The sequence below is a fragment of the Podarcis raffonei genome, chromosome 1 (genome assembly GCF_027172205.1).
Source record: "Podarcis raffonei isolate rPodRaf1 chromosome 1, rPodRaf1.pri, whole genome shotgun sequence".
NCBI classification, from domain to species: domain Eukaryota; kingdom Metazoa; phylum Chordata; class Lepidosauria; order Squamata; family Lacertidae; genus Podarcis; species Podarcis raffonei.
The window spans coordinates 13,437,351-13,443,350 of record NC_070602.1 but is presented as its reverse complement, the minus strand read 5'-3'; positions in this window follow the sequence as shown (position 1 = coordinate 13,443,350).

Below are 6,000 nucleotides of genomic sequence, written 5' to 3'. Positions count from 1 at the left end.
TCTGGATCCCATCCCTTTTTAACAAATGCAATCACATCATTTGCAAAAATGCAGCACCACCTATAGGTTTGTTCATGCTCCTCGTCTGCCACGGTGCTGAAATCCATTCTTAAGAAGGGACTGCGTGACACATCAATAGGAGCAATGTTTTTTGATCAATTGGTGCAAAAGAACTATGATGATTTGGAATGCATTTGCTGTATATTGGGGTACTTCCCCTCCAGTATTTAAGTGCATGTATTAGCTTTCCAATTTTGCCATGTATACCCTTATGTACTCATGTACAGTATGAAAATATCTGAACAAAAAAAATATGTATAAAAAAGAAAATCAAGAAATTTAGCATTTCACAAGCTCGGACAGTTTGCATCCCTCATTATTGCGATATTTTGGTTCCAGCAAATGTCTTTGTTGACTATAGTAGCATTAGTATATGCAGAGGAGGCTTGTCTGGATGAATTCAGTAATTATGCTTTTAAAGACCTAACTAGTCAATTAGTAGCTGCCTTGGTGCATACACACATATGCTGACAATATTCATGCTCATCTGTTACTGTCGTTGCTTATTCTCTGTCCATTCGCTTTGCCTGTTTCCTTCACCTACCCAGAGAAGTCCTATTCCCTCGCAGGGAGTGTCGGGCAGCTGCACTGCTCCAAAGCCAACGTCTGGAATTGGCCTGGGAGGACCTGCCTCTCGCCTGGCACTGCTCTCCTCCAGGTAGGAGACTTCCCTACGCTGCCTATTTTGATGGGCTGATGCTGAACACCATCTTGGCAGCTGGGTGGCAGCTGGATTGTGAATCTGGCATGGGAGCAGTTTGCTGATGGATTACGTGGCCTTTCGCAGTGACATTTCTATTTGACCCACCCTGAATTTATCAACCTTTACTAATAATTAGTATGTTTACCTATGCGTGTGTGCGCACATGTGTGTGAAATAGTATCAGGAGACATGCACGGTGACTGCCAGATTTGTCTGCTTGACAAGAATGCTCTCCTACAATGCTAATGGGAAATAATTAGTCTGGAGGAGAAAACGGCTGTTTGGTGGTAACTTATGGGTCTCTGAAATGGTTGGATTTCCATGCTTTCCCTGTTTAAGCGCTAATTCAAATGTGGCAGCAGGACGCTGTTTATTATGCAACTGGAGAAGCGGTAGCCAAAGTGGTGCCCGCTAGGTGCACAAACACCATCTCCAACTCCTTGAAAGATTCCATCAACAGTGTCTACGAAAAATCTTACACATCACTTGGGAAGACAGGCGAACTAGTATCACTGTACTGGATGAAGCAAAGATCACCAGTGTTGAAGCAATGATTCTTCAACATCAACTGGTCATGTTGTGCAGATGCCTGATGATCGTCTTCCAAAGCAACTACTGTATTCCGAACTTAAGAATGGAAAGTGTAATGCAAGTGGTCAACAAAAGAGGTTTAAAGACTGTCTCAAGGCAAATCTAAAAAAATGTAGTATAAACACCGACAACTGGGAAACTGGCCTGCGAGCACTCCAGTTGGAGAACAACCTTTACCAAAGGTGTCATGGACTTTGAAGACACTCAAGCTCAGAACACAAGGGAGAAACGTGCTAAGAAGAAGGCACGCTTGGCAAATTCACACCGTGATCAACTCCCACCCGGGAACCAATGTCCCCACTGTGGAAGGATGTGTGGGTCAAGAATTGGCCTCCACAGTCACTTACGGACTCACTATTAAGATCATGTTCATGGAAGACAATCTTACTCGGCTACGAGGGATCGCCAAAGAAAGAGACTAGGTGCTGCAGACTACAGCAGGCATCAACCCTTGATTCTTGGTCATGCTGGCTGGGGCTGATGAGAGTTCTAGTTCACATCTGGTGGGCACCCTATTGGCTATCCCTGATCTACAGGGACTGAAAAGCTTTGAACCTCGCCAACAAAGCTTTTGGCCGATTCTTAGAAGCGGGTCTGCCATGCCACACACCCCATGCCGTAAACCAACAAATTGAGTCAATTGACTGAAAGCTTGCGACTGCTTGAGAAACAGCTGTCTGCGTACTGCTGATCTTCTGGTTTGAGGAAGTACTGGATAAGAAGCATCAGGACCAAATCGTTTGTATTCCCTGTTCTGCAATGTGTGTCACTCCAGCCTCCAGGAAAGATTTTTTAGCAAAGACGAGGATTGGTAGTGGGAGCATACACATGGCACTGTTCATGTGACAATTTAAGTTAGGGGTTTGGAATCTTTTTCAGCCTGAGGGCCTCATTCCCTACTATGCAACTTTCCAAAGGCCACAGGTAAGTGGTGGGTGGGGCCAGAAGGGTGCAGCAGTGAATCCAGATTTTAACTCCGTACAATAGGCTCATTTCTGCATGCAGTCACAGATCCCTCTGTATCCTCAATCCACACAAGCGAAAGGCATGCTCAGAGTTCAAGGACACATTCCAGCCAGCAGCCCCCTTCCCTACCTCCCAAAAAAAAAACACACTGGGTGAGAAGGACCAGTGAGGGCTATGACATGGAAAGACCAGGGCCATGTTCATAACATACATCTACAGATGTACCTTGTTTTGCGGCCAGGATCCATTCCGGAGCCCCAGCCGCTAGCCGAAAAGGTTGCAGGGCAAACAAGCTGTGCTATCATAATGATTAAGGTCTTAAATGATAATTTTAGGTTATATGTTAGTGACTAAGTTTTAATTTATATCTTTTTTAACTGTTGCTATATCTGTATTGTCCCTGTTATACCTAACTGCAAATTCAAATGTATCCCTAATGTGTTTTATGACTTCCTTGATATTGTATGTGGGCTGGAACTGGTCTATGACACAGGGCAAATCGTTGCGTATGTGCATGGGCAGAGCGGTTTGCGCTTCTGCGCATGTGCAAAGTGTGATTTAGCGCTTCTGCGCATGTGCGAGTGGCAAACCCGGAAGTAACCCGTTCTGGTACTTCTGGGTTTGCTGCGGACGTTCACCAGAATGGATGCTAGACGAGGTGGATGTTCGTAGAGGTATTACTGTGAAGTGCTACAATGCCACTTTAAAAAGTTATGGCTTCCCCAAAAGAATTCCAGGAGCTGTAGTTTGTTAATGGTGCTGAGAGTTGTTAGGAGCCCTGCCCCCCATTTCCCTTACAACAAATTCCAGAGTTGCCCACAAAGAGGGAATGATTGTTAAACCGTTCTGGAAATTGTAGCTCTTTGAGAGGAACAGGGATCTTGTAACTCCCAGCACCCTTAACCAGGGGAGCCAACTTGGGCCCCAGATTATGGACACCCAGTGTAGCACCCTGCTTGTGGTTAACGCTTAGCTGGAATGAAATATTCAACGCAGCAATAGAGAAATTAAAATAATAATTTATTTGTCAGACAAATAAATGATAGGCACAGTGATATATGGTTACCAAAGCTCTACCCCCTCCAGCCCTGATGGCCAGCACTTATATTCCCTCAGCCCAGCCCCCTTGCTCCTCCTTTGGCTGCCTCTGTCCAATCAGCCTGGTTGAAATTCCTATTGGCTGTTTGCTAGAACCAATCATAAAAGATACACCCATTTCCTATTACCTTTTATGGGAGACAAAGAGCTATATTTCCTTCTGTCCATAAATGGCAGACAAGTAGCCATATATCTTACATTTGCCTCAACAAGGCACCTTAATTACCAGATCACCTTTTGCCCCTGTTGCCCCTCTTGCCCCTGCATTCCAAAACAAATGGCTAAAACAAATGGCTCGTGGTATTAAATTCTATCTAAACAGAGATCTTGGGTTCAGATTCTCACACACCATCAATGAAATAAGAATCTAACATTTCTTACTTTCTAAATCCTTTGCCTAATTACATTAAGCCAACAAACTTCATACATAACATAAATAGCTTTTTAGAACAAAAAGGCCTTTGCAAAGTAAAAAGGAACTCAGTAAAAAAACAGCTTTAAAAAAAGCCTCTTCAAATTACACCCCCTTTCCCAGCCAGCTGCTTTTCCCATTAGCTCTCCCCAAAATTTATTGCCTTAAACCTTAGGAAAATATGGCTATAATCTGATGGGAGGCACATGGTATTATTTTCTGTTAAACAATAAATCTTACTATTTACCAACTCTTAATTAGTGTTTTTGCAGCTTGATTGTATTCTGTAATATGTAGGGTCAGTGTAACATTTGCTCCCAGCCTGTAATTCCTTTTTACAACTTTGAGAAACTTGTCTCCTGCTACTGCTATAAATCAGGGGGGCCCTTGTCCAGGAGAGCAGAAAGATAAACAACTGAAAAAAGTACTTAGCCAGCTGGTTTCTGCCTGGCATGAAACATTTGCAAATATATCTTTAAGCTCATTTTAAAATACAGGCCTTGATCAGATGCCTCACCAGTGTGCATGACGTCACGTCATAATGTGACATTATGACATCACGTACGCCCCCCAGGCTCAGAACCTGACTTCCAGTGGTACCGAGCTCTCAGAAGGCCTTAGAAAGCATCTCTGAGGCCTCCGAGATGCTGTCTGAGGCCTTGTGGGACCTTGAAAGTTGCATGGGAGCCCTGCAATGTTGGGTGCCCACCACCCACAACAATTTTTTGTGTGTGCTCCGGCACCCAGAGCCACCTATACTTGGCGCCCCTGCCCTTAACAAACTGCAGTTCCCAGAATTTCTCTGGGGAAGTTATGAGCATTTAAAATGGTATCACAAAGCTTTCATTGTATGGTGTCAATGTGACCCAGGTCTGGCTTGGGGAGAGCTCCAGGGGACAGATAGAGTGTCCTGGGGCCCCACGTTTAAATTTTGACTAAAGAAGGTTTACCGTGAATGCTCCGTCTTTACGTTGAACAAATACGCTGACCACTGAATATAATCATGATGCTTTGCTCTCTTTGATATTTCAGTTGTTGTATCATTCTGTTTTATTTATGCCTTCATTTCTTTGACTAGTTGTGAAGATCAAACTCCTTCATCCTGCAGCGAGGAGGCCGAAAGCCTCCCTTTTCAATTATCATTTTATTATATACCTTTAAATTTATAAGAAGTCCCTCTAAATTTTGAATTTAGGCCCTGTGGCCCGCAAAGCAGGGCATTTCTTCTCAATTAGCAGTGGAGGTGAAAGGGCCCTATCAAAATTTATTTGTTCATATCAAAGCTCCTTTTTTTGATCTCCTGAAAGGGATTGGGGAACGAACCATTAAGAAATCCCCTCCTATGTTCTTCCCCCAAAGGACAGAAAGCAACCTGCTAGGGTCCATTAGCATTTCAATATATTTCTCACCTCAGGAAATGAATTGGCTTCCCAGGCTAATTTAGCAAAAGGAAAAAGGAAAAATCATGCACATGAATATCTACATCATGTTTTAAGGCCCACCACATCAATGGGACTACTGTATTCCACTTAGTCTGCTGAGGATTGAGCAATCATAGCAGTGCATTAGAAAGGTCAAATATATAACCATTTCAGCACTTGACAAGGGGTTTGAGGTGTGCGTCATGGCCCACTCTGACTCTTTACAGTGGGCTTAGGTTTGCAAACTATCAACCCGGAGGTCCTATATGTCCCCTTAAGCCATCACCAGAACAGCTCTACCTCCACTGTTAGACGCAGTAGGCCTCTGAATACCACTTGAAGGGAATCACAACTGGGGAGAACAGTGGGTGGCGCTGTGGTCGAAACACCAAGCCTCTTGGGCTTGCTGATCAGAAGGTTGGCAGTTCGAATCCCCGCAATGGGGTGAGCTCCCGTTGCTCTTTCCCAGCTCCTGCCAAGCTAGCAGCTCAAATGAGGCATCTGATCATAGCCTGCATTTTAATCAAGGCTTATATTTTGATCAGATTCCTGTATTCTAAAAATGACCTTAAAGAAATATATATTTGTAAATGTTTGTATCTCTCATGCCGGGCAGAAACCATACTCTGGCAGCTGTTTATCTTCTTGATCAAGGGCCCCCCTGATCTATAGCAGTGTCTCAGGGTTGTAAAAGGAAATTACAGGCTAGGAGCAAAAGGTCACACTGACCATACAAATTATAGAATACA